Source organism: Sus scrofa, chromosome 1 (genome assembly GCF_054392235.1).
Source record: "Sus scrofa isolate SSC_HxYL_T2T_F1_AM1 chromosome 1, Sscrofa_HxYL_maternal_Yorkshire_Landrace_v2.0, whole genome shotgun sequence".
Lineage (NCBI taxonomy): Eukaryota > Metazoa > Chordata > Mammalia > Artiodactyla > Suidae > Sus > Sus scrofa.
The window spans coordinates 40081273-40097814 of NC_139383.1; the positions used below are offsets into that span (position 1 = coordinate 40081273).

General features: G+C 38.3%; 1 long non-coding RNA gene across 3 annotated transcripts in view; it reads left to right on the forward strand.

Annotated features, from left to right (window-relative positions):
- LOC102157594 (uncharacterized) overlaps nucleotides 1-16542 on the forward strand; it is a 77339-nt gene that overhangs the window by 37389 nt on the left and 23408 nt on the right. For all 3 annotated transcript variants that reach the window (XR_014839874.1, XR_014839872.1, XR_002343051.2), the window contains exon 3: nucleotides 12273-12373. This is a non-coding gene — a long non-coding RNA (uncharacterized LOC102157594). The remainder of the gene's footprint in view (nucleotides 1-12272; nucleotides 12374-16542) is intronic.

Sequence of the window (16542 nt, forward strand, 5' to 3'; positions counted from 1 at the left end):
TTTCTTCTCTGATTTCCCTGATTCCTCCAAACAAGTAGATCAGTCTCATCTCTGGATTCCCCACAGCTTTTGGCTTATAATTGTTGGAGCACTCACCACCAGAGATTGTCATTTTTCTGTCTATATATGCCTATCTCAGTGAGTAGAGCAAAGGAGGAGCGTAATAAATATTTGCTCAATAAATGAATGGATGACTTATTACATTTTGATTTGCCGACATCTTCAGCTGTAGAACCCCATCTATTCATCTGCAACTTGCTGGTGATGTTATTTAAAATCTTCAAGGAGGAATTCATTTTTCCAAAACAGCTGTGAAAGCAATTCCCTCAAGTCACTAACAGAATGTTCCTTTGAATTGATTTGTTTAGAGGTCACTTAGAAAAGTGAGGTATCTAGTGTTTAATTCGTTGATTTTTTTTTTTTTTTGGTGGCACACCCTTGCATGAATCTCTATTTTAAGAAAGAGAACAAACTGAGCAGTTAATTAAAATGTTGATCTTCTTTTTAGAGTTTACTCTGTCAAAGTCATGTACTTATCTAAGCCAGAAAAGTGGATGGAGACCTTGATCAATCCTTGTTTTCCAGGATACTGACTGTGACCTTGGATAGATAACCCCTCTTCTACTCAATTTTCTTTCCACTGTAAAATAAAGACAGTAATCCCTGCCACTGTACAGATTTCTTGAAAATGTCATTTTTAAGTGAGTACAAACACTAGTCAAATACAAGCATTATGAGTATTCTGTGTGCCTACTAACCATACTGGTATATTTAAATTTATTTAACATTATGTCTCTATGTACCTGTACAATGTATGAATAAACTAGAAACCTAATTAGCACATATTTTAAAAGCTTCAAAGAAGATCATTGAGACAGTACCTGGAAAATTCAGGAATCTCTGCTTTGTAGTTGGAGCTAATAACTTTCCCGTCATTACTGTAGGTTAATGTCTTATTTTCATCAGAAAAAAAAAAAAAAAGTCATTTGCAGCCACAGTCATCTAGTGTAGGAGTCCTCATGTCTGGGTCAAACTGAAGCCCAAATAAATCCCAACTCAGTAGTACATAATGTTAAACTGGTGAATTTAAGAAAGCTAGGAAATGCTAATGTCTAAATTTTTTCTTTCTTTCTTTCTTTTTTTTTTTTTTTGAGAACTACGGAGTCTCAGTTATACCTGTTGACCTATAAATGCAAATGTCTACCAGAATACAGGAATACACTGACAATGTGTTTTACCTAAATTAGAAGTGTCACTTTGCTTCAACCAAATTAGAAGCACCTGTGTCATTTTGATCCAAAGTCACAAGTTGTGAAGAGCTCCAGGTTCAAGCTGGTCTGACAGCTGCTTGGAAATGGCAGGGCGGTGCAGCTGTAATCGTGGAGACAGCAGAGGATAGAGGGCCACATGTCAGGGTAGAATCCTACCATTTAACATTTTTTCCCCCTCCTGAAATCTCACCTTGATTTTGCTTTATATTCATAGTTCAGTTCTCTATGGAAGCAACTGTAAATTAGATTATTTAAAAATTAAACACATTCATTCATTTCACAAAGGTTACTGAGTTCTTCATATGGGACAAAAGGGCAACATGATAGGTCTGGTAATAGAAAGAGGAAGAGTTCACTGTAAACTCAGGGAGGTAGACTTACCAACAGCTTGTGCCCCTAAGGAGTAAGAGGTTAAAAAAAAACAACTAATTTCGAGAGAGAGAAAGGGTTGTGGAAGACTTTTAGAAAATGTTAGCCTGAACAATTTTAGAGACAATGACACTCTGAGTTAAGGTATCTCTAGAGTGAGGGAAATGCATCCATTTGTTGCCAGGGGGTATCAATTTTCTCTGTGAATTTTTTCTGTGAATCCTGAAAAATATAACTAATTCAGCAGTCTTAAAAAAGGGTTTAGAGATGGGGAGCAGAGTGCCAGGCAGTCAGTAAAGTCAGGGGATAAATGAGGAGAGGGTCAAGGGCTGATGGAGAAGAGCATTGCACATCATGCTGTTATCCTGGGGGGCACACTCAGCTTCTTGTGGGCTTGAACTGCAGGCTGGAAGTGACTATAGCAGTCAGGCCCAAATCACAGTACTTTGAACAGGAATGGTTTCATATAAAGAATAACTAGAAGAGGGGACTGGGGCACCCATGGATTAGCTAGTACGAAGTAAAAACAACTCTAAAGAATATTGGAATCCTGGATATAAGGAGCAGGGAGTCCAAAGACGAACCTACTTCCACCCAGCGAGGCTGGGATCTGGACCTTGTTGGAGAGGGCGCGCAACTGGCTCACAGGGTGCAGAGAGGAGGCTGTGATGCTGCCCTGGTGAATCTGCTGGAAATTCACCCTGTAGGGAGCAAGGGAAAACTATTCGAGGGCAGAAGATTCACTGGAGGCACTCTGCTATAAACCTCCCTGAGGGTGGAGGGTCCAAGGAAGCTGCAGGCTGCTGCATTCTGCTGCCTGATGTGAACTGTCCAGCTGGGCACTGGAGAAGGTGCCCGTACTGGAAGAGCCTAGTGCTGCAGAAACAATCTGAATCCAAGTGCAGGAGCCAGACAAAAGGAACAAACTGGAACAGGAAGAAAAGCCCCTCCTTCTGCTGTGTCTCTCTAGCACCCTCTAGTGGCAAAGTTTAACTGGTCCTTGCTGCTAAGCAAAATATTTCATTAGCTGGTCTCCATGTTCACAGAGCAGGTAAAAAGGATGAATTCAGAACTGAGAGGCAGCAGTGGAGAAAAGATTGGTGGAAGGATGTTCAAGTACTTTGAGCCATAGATTTCTTCCACCACTCTGGGAAGTGAGGCGACTGACTGCCTTCGTTTGACCTAGCAGAAAGGCTGAGGTTTTCTTCTTTGAAGATGAAGCTGAAGGTCTCTGGACTGGTGAGCAGTGTGAAAATCAGGTGAATTAAGTGCATATAGACATACTGAATGCAGAGTACTGAATGTTGAGACCGCTGTGCTCTTCCTTCCCAGTTTCCAGAGGCTGGCTCAATGCCGACAACTTTTTAGTTCCGTCTTAAAATGAGAAGACAAGTTTAATGAGACATCTGAAGAACATTACAGGTAGAGGGGGAAAAAAATTGAAACTAAAACCAGAGAGAGGAGAAGAAAGTTCAATTATTCTCAAAAAAATAGGAGAATATATTGCAAGACTTCCTTGCCATATAAAGGAACATTTAGGGGTGGGGTGGGGAAGAGAACAGGATAAAAAGCGTAATGGCAGAAGTGAAGAATTAAATAGTAGTGATGAAAGATAATGTCAAGGACACCATCCAGAAACTAGCATACAAAGACAAAGAGATGGTAAATGAAAGAAGAGATAAGAAAAGAAGATGGTCCAGGAGATACAGTATTTGAATCATAGAAGTTTCCAAAAGAGAAATCAGATGAAAAAGGGAACCATCATAAAAGGCAGGGAATCACCAATAAGATAATTTTAAAAAATTTTTTAGTACTGAAAGACGTAAGTTTCCAGATTAAAAGATCCTACTAATGACAGCAAAAAAAAAAAAAAAAAAAAAGATGAAAAGTAGGCCCAATTAAGATCTGTAAGTGAAATTTCAATTAAATAGAGATAAGCTTCAGATAGGGAAAAAAAGACAAGTATGCTCTGTGAAAATGAGGCACCAAATGAGATACCTCAACAGCAGCACTTTTCCCTATAAGAGCATGGAGCAGCATTTTCAAAATTATAAAGAAAAAAAAACTTCCAATATAGAAATCAATGACTGCCTACCAGAGTTATGGTAAAGATATTTTCAGACATATGGAGTCTCAAATATTGTATTTCCCATGTAGCTTTTCTCAGGAAATAGAGGGTGCACTCCAATAAAACAAGGGAGTAAGAAAGAAGAAAAGAGGGAATCAAGAAAAACAGGATACTGAAATTAGAAGAAAAACAAGGGAATTCTCAACATGACAAGGCAAGGAATTTCCTAGACAAGTGCTTTGCAGTATCCCTACAGAGCAGTCAGTGCAAAGAGAAAATGAATGGAGGTCTTCAGATGGGTGACTTCATAACAAAATAATTGGAATTGATAGATTACCTAAGAAGAATGATCTTGGGGGAAATGCTACTGAAAGGCTCTTGTGAAAAATTAGCAAAAGATTTAAATAAAACCAATCTAAAAGCAAGGCTGTTACCAATGTCAAGAAAAATACAAGTTTTATAGAAAATGTGATTTTAGTAAATTCCTAAAATGCTCAGCTATAAATATTATTGACATAGTCATAATAATGTAAGCAATTAAAGCTAGACAAAACTTTTAATATAACCCTATTATGGGAAATAGGGAGGGAACTAGGTAGGAGATGAAATTTTCAGGGAGCTAAATGCTCACCCACAATATTAGAAAGTCAATTGATAATATTTAAAATTGAATAATCAAAATATAGGAGTATATGCATATTATTGAGAAATATGAACAGGTAGGTATGAAGAAGGAATCTCTACAGAATTTAAAAATAATTGCTTCTGGGGAAAAATTGGGGAAGGAATTGACAGAAAATTATTGTATTTTGTTATACATTTTAAACTTTTAAACTATGTGTATGCATTACTTTTTCAACAATAAAATTAATGCAAAAAGGAATAAAAAAGAATACATTCAGGAGTTCCTGTCGTGGCACAGTGGTTAACGAATCCGACTAGGAACCATGAGTTGCGGGTTTGATCGCTGGCCTTGCTCAGTGGGTTAAAGGTCCAGCGTTGCTGTGAGCTGTGGTGTGGGTTGCAGACGCGGATCGGATCCCACCTTGCTGTGGCTCTGGCGTAGGCTGGTGGCTACAGCTCCGATCCAATCCCTAGCCTGGGAACTCCATATGCCACAAGAGTGGCCCAATAAATGGCAAAAAGACAAAAAAAAAAAAAAGAATGCATTCATTAAAAATGTTTTCATGTTCATACTCATTAAACAAATGTGTGTTAAGAATTCACTGTATGCCTGGCTCAGTGCTATGCACCGGGGGTGAAACTGAAATGATAAAGTTCCTACCCTGAAGGAGCTTACATGGTTAGAAGATGACAGGGAGAGGAGTTCCCTGGTGGCTCGGCAGGTTAAGGATCTGGCTTTTGTCACTACTGTGCCTTGAGTCACTGCTATGGTCCAGGTTCAGTCCCTGGCCCAGGACGTTCCATATGCCATGGGTGTGGGAAAAGAAAAGAAACAAAAATAAGATGACAGAGAGTAATGAGAGAAACAAATAAATTAGAGGATGTTGCCATTAAGTGGTAGACATAGAGTATGAATTGTGGCATGGAGAATTCAATTGTCTAAAAGACATATAGGAAAAAATGAAATGGTTTTTTTTTTTTTTCATTTCAAAAGAGGTTACCATATTAACCCATTAATAATAATAGCAATAATAGCTGCTACTTTTTTTTTTTTTTTTTTTTTTTTTTACTGCCTCCTCAGTATAAGATACTCATACTAGGTCTTTTACCTACATCCTTTGATTTAATCTTAGCTCTAATGAGGCAAATCTTATTAGCCTCATTTTACAGATGAGCTGAATCATAGTAGCGTCAAGAATAGAAAAGCTTCACATCTGTGCCAATGGCTGATATGATTCAGCCTCAAAGGGAGGGAATGAACTAGATTATCTTTTTGGCTTACTTCAAATACTGTGATTTTACAGTGACTACAACTACAGAGTTGCAGTCAGTAGATTTGAAAAGTTACTGCTCTAAGTTACCAGAACCTCATAATGCTATTGAAATGAACCTGTGTGCTAGAACATGGAGAGGTCATTGCTAAAGAACTGGTCTTTGTCCTGCAACATTCCTTAAAAAATTTGATGTTAACTATTTATCTATCTATCTAGATGTATATAATTACCAAAGAAAGTATTTCTTCTTTCTCTTCAAGTAAACTTCTTAAAATTTCCATATGAATGAATTCAAAGCACAATCAAAATATGCTTAATTGTTCTCTTTTGTAATTCCCCAAATTCTAATATTGTTAATTGTACTTTTAACATATTCTGAATAATGTAATTTAAACTCTAGCTACTTAACTCCATTTTCCCACCGATTTAATCATTGTGCACCTGCCGTATTTGTCTCTCTTTATAACCTAAAATAAAGGATTAAAAACTGAATAATGAAATAAAATGCTTGATTCTATTTTGTACTCACTCTGCCATCCTATTATTGAGACACTTTGAATAGCAACTATATGTGACCTGTGTAACTCCCACAATACTGTATTCTAAATGGAAATGAAATGAGAGATACTATCAATATTTGATGTCCTTTCCTCCTGTTATTCTCTGTGTATGGTTTTCTATCTTGAGGTCAGATGACCATTCTGAAAAGAGTAGGATGAGATTTCATGTTTGCTAAGAGATTTCTTTTCATAATGCTTCAGAAATGCTCAGGAAGTCAGGAGTTCAGCCTTTGAACATCATTGTGTCAATTACAGAAGCTTTTAAAGTCCTCACCATAAAAGTCTCATAAAAGGTTATTTTCATATTTAAAATTCACTCTGAATTTATTTTTAGACCAGAAAATGAGTTGAGAGTTGTCTTTAATCTACTGTAATTCCCAGGTGTGTTTCCAATTAATTAGAGCCATGTCAAAACAGGTCTGTTGAAATTAAATTACCTTTATTCTTTAAAACACATTTCCAAATCTGGAAGGAAAGAGAGTCAATAAAATACCAGCAACAAGGTTCCTGTTCTCTGAAATATGAATGGTAAATAAAATATTCTAAAGGTACACATAGATCTATTTTATGGATTTAGCTTTGTTATTCACTGGTGTAAAGCCGACCTGTATGCATAAAAAGTAAATAAAAATGACGCAAGGCAGTAATTATAAACCCTTCTTTCTCTCCATCTGTACAGCACTTATTAAGCGCTCCTAATATATTTGCTCCTTCCTATATGTATTGTGTTATGTGTGTAAGTCTCATTTCCCCTGCTACAATACAACTTTTTAAGAAAGTCCCCTTGTCTTTTTTACCTTTTTATTTCTACTGTACCTAAGCTCTGATTTTGCACATATTTAGCACTAATACATTATTTTATTAGTACTTTAAAAAAATTGTCCATTAAAGAAAGAATACTTGGGAGTTCCTTTTGTGGCTCAGTGGGTTAAGAACCTGACTAATATACATGAGGATGCAGGTTCCATCCCTGGCCTCGCTCAGTGCATTAAGGATCCTGCGTTGCTGGAGCTGTGGTGTAGGTCACAGACACAGCTCGGATCCTGCATTGCTGTGGTGTAGACCAGCAGCTGCAGCTCTGACTCGACCCCTAGCCCTGGAACTTCCATATGCTGCAGGTGTGGCCCTAAAAAGAAAGGGAGGGAGGAAGGGAGGAAGGAAAGGAAGGAAGGGAGGAAGGAAGAAAGGAAGAAAGGAAAGAATACTTGAAGAACACAGTAAAAAATTTTTTTAAATCAAGTAAACTCATTCCTTCATCTAAAAATACTGGAAATAATATTTTAAAAGACTACACCTCCTTTATGTTTTTCCTCCTTGTGGCCATTTTTATGCAGTTATAAGTAGGATGTCTGCATAAGTTGTGTATAAAGTCAGACATTATAAGGTAAACTGTTTCCATGCTATTTTTAAATCATATCAAACAGTGAAATAGCTACATAATATTTCATTTAGAGGACTTTAAAACAAAATTATTCACAGTTCTTTTGTTATGAGGCAGAAAGGTTTTTGCAAACTAAGCTGAGCCTTTCAACCTCAGTGATTCCGAGAAGCTGTGCATCATTTTGAGGATAGAATGTGACCAATGATCTGATGATAAGACCATGTCTCAAGGTGTAGGTTTCAGGAACCCTGTGTTACCCATAGCTCTGATGTGTGAGGTTCTGGGGTTCATCAGTTGTTATTGGCATTTTCGTTCCCTTGCTTTTCTACCTTTACTACCCCAAAACTGACCTCCTCCAGAAGATGAAGTAGTTTGCAGCTTTCAGCAGCTGAAGTCCTGTGCTGCTTCAGCTCATTTCTAGTAGAAACTAAGTCACTCCAATATTTATACTGTTAATTGGGATGCTTCCATTCAAGAAAAATTAAACTTTAAGAGAACACCTCTGTTCCTGGGCTTCACCACTCATGGATGAAACCTCTTGACTCCGTACATAGACACACAGGTCAATCTCTCTTGTAGGTGTCACCTCCTATTCACTCACTTAACCCCAATTCCCCCTGCTGTCCTGGATGCTAGTCTCTGCTCTGTACTGTGTATTCAGCTCTCTGCTCAATCCTCTGGAAGCTAATGGTCTATTCGAATAAATTTTTATGTTTTATTTGGAGAGGGAGGGAAATCTCCACCCAAGTTCTCTCATGAACACTGCATTTTCCAGCATGCTCCATTCCAACATCCAGGCCTGGTTCTCAAAACTCCCTTCCAGGCTAGAGCCTCAGACCACCTTGTTATTCAGGGGAAAGATCAGACATTGATTATTTGGGAGATAACTCACATTTTTTTTCATGCATTGTAGGTTCTTAGTGAATATTTGTCTACTGTTTAGACATTTTCCAGAGGTGCTGCAAAAGAAAAACATTTTTTTTAATTCTTTAATGGAAGTTGACATAGTGGTTACTTTGGGGGCTGAATAATGCCTGAGAGTGAGCTTGAGGGAAGCTTCAGGTGTACTAGAAATAGTCTTTAATTTGGTTTAGATGGTCATTAGGATGGGCTCACTTGGTAAAAATCCAAGAGCTGTACATTTACCTCTGTGATTTTCTGAATATGTTATGTTATTAATAAAAATCACCCTTAAAAACAAACAGCAAAATCCTTAAGTGATTAGAACATTTCTTAAGACCTTTTTACCTTTAAAAATTCTGAGATTCAGAGTTCCCATCATGGCTCAGTGGAAACGAATCTGGCTAGTATCCATGAGGATGCAGGTTTGATCCTTGGCCTTGCTCAGTGGGTTAAGGATCCAGTGTTGCCATAAGCTGTGGTGTAGATCATAGACGTGGCTCAGATCTGGCGATGCTGTGATGTAGGCCAGGAGCTGCCGCTCTGATTTGACCTCTAGCCTCAAAACCTCCGTATGGCACCAGTGCAGCCCTAGAAAGACCAAAAAAAAAAAAAAAAAAAAAAAAAAGTAATTCTGAGATTCTAAGCCAGAACCCACTAAATAAACATTCAGAAGATCCATACATGACTAGGGTACCTCTATCATTCTGGCCCATGGATGGGAGTAAGGTTATTAGCACAGAGTGAGCTAGAATGGAAATTAGAATCAAGTGTCTGCTCACCTCAGTTCTAAATGGCAAATCTTTCAAATGTGCCTGAGGAACTTAAAGGACAGACCAGGAAAGAATCTTCCCTGTTCCAATATGTGACAGGGATTCTCTTACCCTTCTGCTATCCCCTGTCTCTTCTCCCTAACGTCATACCTTGGCTACTCCCATTTTTAGTACTTATTTCAGTATTGCCTCATTTGGTGGAATCTCTTCTGCTTTTGATGCTGTCCTATCCTATTTGATTTTATATTTTCCATATCCTCTCAGTTTCAGTCAACCTGGCTTTTGCTACAAGCTAGGTCTGAATGAACAATGATACAACTGCAGAGTGGGTCACACAGCAGTAGGACTAGTCTCTGACCTCCCCTCTAATAGAGGGGTCTGGGACACAGGAAAACTGGATGCAGGGCACAAACCTGGAAGGAGACTAGGACTAAGGTCTGCAGCAGCATAATCAGAATTGGGAATTCAGGCAAGGCTGATAGGAACTGTTACCTATTAAATATTTAAAAGGAAAAAGAGAGCATATGCATAATCCAAGAGTCAATCTTAGCAGAAGGCACAAAGAGACTTGGAAGGTGAAGGCAAGAACTCGGGTGAGGGATGGAGCATTCGTGATCAGAATTATGAAAGATGAATGTATAAGGAGGAGTGGGAACTGAAAGCCAACTCTGATTCATCTTGAGATCTCCTCTGCAGTTATGTTAAAGCAGAAGCCAGTCCCCAGATAGACTTATCTGAAGCTTGAAGGTGGGAATGAGCGGAATTGCCTGGATGATGTGAAGAACAAATGACTGGGGAAAAAAGACAGCTCTTTATTTACGCTACACCCTTCAGAAAGACAGGCATCCCAAGTGCCAATGCTTGTGTTCCTTAACGTTTTTATTTTCTATTGTAGGACATTAGACTTTTTTTTTTTTTTTTTTTTTTGTCTTCTTGCTATTTCTTGGGCCGCTTCCGCGGCATATGGAGGTTCCCAGGCTAGGGGTCCAATCGGAGCTGTAGCCACCAGCCTACGCCAGAGACACAGCAACACCAGATCCGAGCCGCGTCTGTGACCCACACCACAGCTCACGGCAATGCCGGATCGTTAACCCACTGAGCAAGGGCAGGGACCGAACCCACAACCTCATGGTTCCTAGTCTGATTCGTTAACCACTGCGCCACGACGGGAACTCCAGGACATTAGACTTTTTCATGTTAAATTCTACAGGGAACCTACTAGTCAGCATGGGTCCTTTAATTCACAGTAATTTCAAATATATGCTAGGAATTATAAAAACTTATGAGGAAACACTTCACTAAAATTTAATAAACAAGATATCAAGTGGAGATTTTTCTACTTACTTAAATGAACAAACTACTTATTAATTTATTTTTAATTTAATTTTATTTCTTTTTAGGGCCACACCTGTGGCATATGCAAGTTTCCAGGATAGGGGTTGATTTGGAGCTGCAGCTGCCAGCCTATGCCACAGCCACAGCAACACCAGATCTAAGCCACATCTGCAACCTATACCACAGCTTGCAACAGTGCTGGATCGTTAACCTACTGAATGAGGCCAGGGATCAAACCCATATCCTCACACTAGTTGGGTTCTTAACCCAGTGAGCCACAATGGAATTCCATAAATGGACAAATGAACCAACAGTCATTGAAAATATGTCCTATCTGTTCTTAAAGCAACTTCCCAAGGGATCTGTTAAGAAACACTTTAGGGAGTTCCCGTTGTGGCGCAGTGGTTAACGAATCCGACTAGGAACCATGAGGTTGCGGGTTCGGTCCCTGCCCTTGCTCAGTGGGTTAACGATCCGTTGTTGCCATGAGCTGAGGTGTAGGTTGCAGACGCGGCTCGGATCCTGAGTTGCTGTGGCTCTGGCATAGGCCGGTAGCTACAACTCCGATTGGACCCCTAGCCTGGGAACCTCCATGTGCCACGGGAGCGGCCCAAGAAATAGCAAAAAAAAAAAAAAAAAAAAAAAAAAAAGGGAAGAAAAAAGAAACACTTTATTTTTCAAGTTCCTGTGTGTATTTGAAAGAATAAAAAGACCTTGTCTTTATTCTCAAATATTATTTAATTCCAACTTTACGTTATTTAGACCAACTTGATCTTTGCATGGATATGAATTAATAAAAATTTTCTAATAAAATTAGTTTTTTGGTCCTATGAGTTATAAAATACTAAAAAATTAAACTGGTCATTTTAAAATTCTCTTATTCTCTGCAAGTGACAGCTGTTGATGTTTAATGTGTACTGAGCTCAAAGAAGTCATAAATAGAAAACCAAATTTAAAAGATACTTTTTAATTTTATTTTTTGGCCTTCAAAATATGCCATTATGCCTGGAACAAATGGTTCAAACTCAGAGTTTTATCATGAAATAAAACTGAAATAATAGTTCTGGTAATGGAAAACTATTTAGTATTGTGTATTAAGGTTAAATTTTTTGATGAGTTAATTAACTTTTATTTAAATGCTTTACTCTTTCTGCAAAAAGAAGAATGTAAATTTATAAGAATCTACACTAATACAAATTATAAGATTAAAATGCTTTTACTGGTAGATTATCTCTACAAACATAGCACGAGGGATGAAATTGCTCTAAAACTTTGCCACTTACTATTGCAAAGCCTCAGTCAAAGAAGCACAGAATAAATGTAATGCAAATCCTGAATAATACTACTCTTTAAAGCAGGATTTCTTATCTTTCTATAGAGAAGAAATTGGTAAAGGCTCTAAAACTGTCCACTTTTATTCCATTAAATATAATAAACAACTATTTTATATTGTGTCTTTAAATATTCAAATATATGGGAACTTGACTCTTCATTTTATGTTCTGCTGGATTTTGCTAAAGGTAGCTTATTTCTAAGTCCTTTTAAAATATTTTTATGAGCTCATATTCCTTGGAACTTTATCAGTGGCATTTCTTTGAGGCCTGAGTTTAAAATATGTCATTCTGTGGAGAGGACTTGAGTTTGCTGAAATGCCAAGAACCTGTGTATACTACCAGTCCAGGACCATTTTCACATATTGTCTTTGTTTTTTCCCCAGGCATGTGGATTCTGGCTGCAAAGCAGAGGGAAGACTTAGTAAGAATGCTCAAGCAAAGAATTTTCTTGTTTCCCTTTTACCCAGGGCGAAGGCCAAGAAAGGTAAGCATCCTTATAATCACCATCTCCTGGATGGCATAGTCTGTCTACTTCATATATTCCCTTTGAGATTCCTAGATTTGCTTCTGTGTTTCCCTCCAATCTTTCACTTTGCATATGAGCCCAAGTGTTTCTGTCTTTAATAATATACCCATTAAAGTAAAATTAAATTGCCAGGGTCAATAGGTGCCCTGTGCCCTCAGTGCAGATGCTGATTTTAGCACTGACCTGGAAAGAGATTCATAATTTCTTATAATTTCTAGACTTTAAGGAGTTTCCTCACTTTTCCTATAGTTCTACATTTAAATATTTTATATATATAGGGCCCTACCTGCAGCATATGAAAGTTCCCAGGCTAGGGATAGACTAGGAGCTGCAGCTGCTGGCCTGTGCCACAGCCACTGCAATGCCAGATCTGAGCCATATCTGCAACCTACATCACAGTTCACAGCAATGCTGGATCCTTAACCCACTGAGCAAGACGAGGGATTGAACCTGCATCCTCACAGACACTACGTCAGGTTCTTAACCCACTGACCCACAACAGGAACTCCTAAAAAATATTTTATCCTTAGAGTTCCCGTCGTGACTCAGTGGTTAACGAATATGACTAGGAACCATGAGGTTACAGGTTTGATCCCTGGCCTTGCTCAGTGAGTTAAGGATCTGGCATTGCCATGAGCTGTGGTATAGGTTGCAGATGCAGCTTGGATCCCATGTTGCTGTGGCTCTGGCATAGGCTTGCAGCTACAGCTCCGAGTAAACCCCTAGCCTGGGAATCTCCATATGCTGCAGGTGTGGCCATAGAAAAGACAAAAAATGTATATACATTTTATCCAGTTGTTCTGCTCTTTTACTCCAGAACCTGGGTAGAAGAAGGATACCTCACCTACGACTTGACCTCAGTGTAGAGAGTAAGAGTCAAATTGCTGGTGAAACACCCAGTGTAAAAGTCTCTGCTCTGAAGAATGTACAGTGACTTCTGCTCACCTTCATTGGCCAAAGCATGCCTATGCCTGAGCCTGATCTCTATGATATGGCAAAGTATACTCCTCTCAAGGAAAATACTGTCAGCACATGACAGTGGTTGGATCCTCTTTTGGGTACAATCCTCTTTTGGGAAAGGAGAGAATGAATACTTATAAACAATAATATAGTCCCCCACAAGAGAGATCACAGGTGAAAGAGCAAATTTGGCCAAGTTAAGTTGTGTTCACATCAGACATGGGATGCTTAAAATGCCTATATGATTGACATCCAAGCACAGATGCCAAGCAAGTGATTGGATATATGGGTCAAAGTTGAGGGAAAGCATCTAAATGGGAGAGATATATTTAGAAACATTAATTAAAATTTGTAGCTGAAATCTTGTGGAAGAAATGAAAGCTTTCAGGGATAAGATAGTAGACTTGCCATTTGCACATTAATATTTGCCTTCTTCCAATTTTCCTTAAAACCCAAAGGTCTCTTGGTCTTTCATTTTCCAATTTTTTATAGAAACATGGATATCAAGAAATACTTCTCTATGACAAGAAAAGCAGCAGTCCAAGTGAGATAAGTGATAACTGAGGCTTAGGGTCCATGTGTGAAGGATGGCAAAGGACCAGTAAGTGGAAGCGATAGTACATGTCCTGTCCAAATGGGCAGCTGACACACAGCTCTAGCTAACTATTGCCCTATGGAAATACCACCTTAAGCTGTGCAGATGGCCCAGTTTTTTAGGAAAAACTGAAAACATATTTAATGTGTAATCCCCAAATTTTAAAATATTGAATATATCTATTTCAAAATATTTCTATGGCCAAATTGTTGTTGTTGCTGCTGCTGTTGTTGTTATCATTATCATCATCATCATTGTTATTCACTATCTGTAGGCAGATTTGGTCTATGGTATCACCAGTTCGTATATGATCTATGATATAGAATGAGAAGAGGACAACGAGAGAAACTTGAGAACATTTAAAGAATGAGCAGTAAAAGAGAACTCCATTAAGAAGAGTCATAGGAGAAACATAAGAGAAAGGGAAGTCACAGACCCCAAGGGAAATAAATATTTCAAGACAACTTTAATCTGGTTATTTTAAGGCATTGATGCTTTCCTATTTCTCAAAAATGCACTAAACAAAATGCATTTTATATTTCTTGAATTAAAAATGTACTCCTGAGATGCTGAGGTATTTAAGATACCATTTCAACTTTGAAGAGGTTAGGATATGCCCTGAAAAGTATCTGCAATGCAAATCTTTATATATTTTAAAATCAATATATTTTATTTACTACAATACTGTAAAATATCTGTCCTTCAGTCAATAAAGTATACAGTTCTGTCTATACCAAAATACAATATGAAACATGTTATATAGAACGACAAATTTTTTAAAACAATAATTTAAAGCCAGAAAATATAGCACAGTTTGTGGATATGTGCTAAATCATTTTTTAAGCCATGGGAAGTAACTATCTCTGAGCATCCAGATGTCTCTAACAAACATGCTAAAATTAGAAAAGAATTGCATTAAGAGAGACTAACATCAGCTTTCAAGGAGTCTTAAATGAAGGGTAGCATGATTTGAGCAACTGCACTCAGCTGCTGGACATTGATCCCTTAATGGCATGGATGCTACTTGAACTACATAGTTAAAAAAAAAAAAAAGCAGTATTCATTACATCTGTATTTATTCCAGGTTGTCAAGGCCCATACTCCCTAACACAGGGTGAACTTTATAGTTAAATGAATTATCAAAAGGAAAATACATTTAATTGATGGTAAATATTCTATAATTAATAAGGAGGAACATAGATTATTAAAGATTTTTAAAACCATAATCCCCAAGATCAAAAGACTTGACACCCACTGACCTCAGAAAGGAGACTCATTACCCATTACTGCAAAGTCTACCAAAAAAGGTAGTAAATGTATGCTCAGCCCACTGAACTAAGAATTGAAAAAAAAACTTATAAATATATCCCTTAGCAACAATAACAACAACAAAAAAGACAAAAGACCAAAAAAAAAAAAAAAAAAGGAGTTCCCGTCGTGGCGCAGTGGTTAACGAATCCGACTAGGAACCATGAGGTTGCGGGTTCGGTCCCTGCCCTTGCTCAGTGGGTTAACGATCCGGCGTTGCTGTGAGCTGTGGTGTAGGTTGCAGACGCAGCTCTGATCCCGCGTTGCTGTGGCTCTGGCGTAGGCCGGTGGCTACAGCTCCGATTCAACCCCTAGCCTGGGAACCTCCATATGCCGCGGGAGCGGCCCAAGAAATAGCAACAATAACAACAACAAAAAAGACAAAAGACCAAAAAAAAAAAAAAAAAATCTATCCCTTGCTTGCTTCTTTCCAAATATGGATAGTTGTCTGTTTTAAATTCTAGAAAATATTTGAGGAACTTCCATTAAGTGCATTGGAATCAACTTATTACCAGAAACTATAATGTAGCTGCATATGTTTGACTAAATATTATAGAAATCTCTTTAGTTTGTTTTTGTTTATCTTCCCATACCATTTTTGTCTTTCCTAAACTTGCTTGATATTGGAGTCCCCACTTTCTTTGGGTAATTGTCCTTTTTCAACCCTAGCCTGGAGAATGAAATGATAAAAAAATCACAGTGCCTCACCTTCATGACCTAAGAGATGGTTATGTACCAAGGCCTGACAACCATGGCTGACCACTTCACTGGCCACAGAAAGTGGCAGAGGAATGGGTAGGACTAAAGCCAGACAGTCGGTTTGCCCTATAATACCCCCAAGTAAACACTTGGGGGTACTAACTGGAAGGATATGTAACCTTCATGAAGGAAGTCTGTGGTAGTGGAAGAGAATTAAGCTACAAGCGTAGAAGAGATTGGTAATAGAAAAAGAAGATCCTAAACATATAATTTATTTATTTTTTGGCTACACCCATGGCATGCAGAAGTTCCTAAGCAAGTTACCAGGCCAAGGATCAAATCCACACCATAGCTGTAATCAGAGCCATAGTAGTGACAATACCAGATCCTTAACCCACTGAGCCACAGGGAACCCTCCGAGTCACCCTGAAATATAAAATAAGTTCCTTTATTTCCTTAAGCCAATCTGAATTGGGTTTTAAGAAACGAAACATTTATAGAAATTATTAACATAAAACACTAATTGTTGGAGTTCCCTGGTGGCCTAGTGGTTAAGGATTCGGCA